The following is a 1,947-nucleotide window of genomic DNA, read 5'->3' as shown; positions in this document are numbered from 1 at the left end:
CACGCGGGCGAAAGTTTATTTCGTTTTTTTGTTTTTATATCAGATAGAAAAGAAAACATTCTTTCTGGGTCAGCATTTGAATTTGGAAGTAACCTTATAGCATTCAAAAGAGACTTCAGGTTGGGATATTTACGTTTTAAAATTTCTTACCACATCTCATTAAAGTTCAATTTAGAAAAATGTTCTTTTTCTGCTATTGTAAAATCGAGATGTAAAGCATGCCACTCTTTTTTTAATGCATTTTCGTCAAAACCACCGAGGGTTTGAGCGATAAAAGAAACATCATTAAATGATGTTTCTCTATCGATGCTACATAATGCTGCGTTTAATTGAAAAACCTTTAATTTATATAAAAATTTATTTTTAATGGGCAGTCTTTTACTAATCTCCTCGGCAGCAGTCACGTAAAATTGCAGACAATTATCTCGAACATTTCCAATTATGTCTGCGTGTCCTTCTTTCATTAAACTCTCGAGATATTCTTCACATTCAACTCCTACATTTATATTATTTAAAGATTTTTGATTTTCTTTTTCAGAAAATTTAAAATCATCATTACATACATATTTTAGAAGCTCTGGTTTCAAAAAGTGTTTACAAACTGTTATTAAAAGCTCTACAGATTTTGGCTGCAATAAATGAATTCTTGTTTCCAGAGCTTGGAAAAATGCATTGAAAGAATTAAAAAAATTCAAAATATGTTTTAAAAATAGCAAATATGCTTTTACATCAAGATTTTGCATTATAGATAATAAATTTTCTCCTGACTTTGATTTTTCACTTACGACCATTTCGGTCAAAAAAAGCTTGGTAGTATCCCACAACTCAAGATGTCTTTCAACACATGAATGGTGAGAGAGCCACCGTGTATCAGACAATTTTAAAATTTTATGATTTGTTTCCTGAAAACATTCTCTAAAATCTTGATAAATAGCAGCACGCTTGGGACTACTGTTAATATAATTCGCCATCTTTTTTAAAAATTCTTCACAATATTCCGGTATTTTTGCACATGCAGCATGTGCAGCCAATGCAGCGGAATGGCATGGACATGAAAATGTTAATAAATTTTTACAAACTTCTTCTAACTTTTTTTTGAACGATAGATGTTTTCCTACCATGACAGACGCATTGTCGCATGATAGGGCAACGATATTTAAAAATGGAATGTTTAATTTCCACATTTCACATTTGAATGCATTAAATAATTTTTCCGCGCTGCTATTTCTCGCATCAATATTAATTAATTTTACTATTTTGGTGCGAATGTCTAACGTTTCAGGATCAACATACCGAACAAGAAACGTCATCCATTTTTCATTACTAATATCAGACGTTTCGTCAATAAAAATTGTAAATTTCGTATTTTGAATGCTGTTAACCACACGGGCCGTCTCAACCGGACACAATACATTTGAAATTATACTTTTACATTTTGTTCGACCCATGCTCATACTTTTCAATACATTAGGATCTTTTCCTACTTCTTGGAAAAAACTAAGAATTTCTTTTGCCGTTTGATGCGAAACATATCGAATTTCTGCTGATTTCTTTCGCTCTTCAAATGACAAAAGTGATTCGTCCGTCATGTTGATACTTTCGTCCGTATTCTTTGTTTCTGTTTTATTATTTTTACATATTTCTATGTGTGCTATTGATTCTGCGTGACGATAAATTTGTGATAAACCACCAACCATAGATTTATCACAAAATGAGCAAAAAAACGAATTTTTGTCATGTGACACTTCGAATAGCCATGGCTTAAATAATTCAATCTCTAGCCATTGTTGTTTAAATTTCTGTTTTTCTGTTAATTTTTTATTTAAACTCTTATTGTCAGCATTTAATAATAATGATGTACTTTCTTTCATATTATTTTTGTGGCACGCATAATCTGCATGTCTTGAAACATGTGTGTTGCACGAAATATTTTTATTACATATAATG

Source organism: Formica exsecta, unplaced genomic scaffold, assembly GCF_003651465.1.
Source record: "Formica exsecta isolate Colony F162 unplaced genomic scaffold, ASM365146v1 scaffold600, whole genome shotgun sequence".
Classification (NCBI taxonomy): Eukaryota; Metazoa; Arthropoda; class Insecta; order Hymenoptera; family Formicidae; genus Formica; species Formica exsecta.
This window is presented reverse-complemented; position numbering follows the sequence as displayed.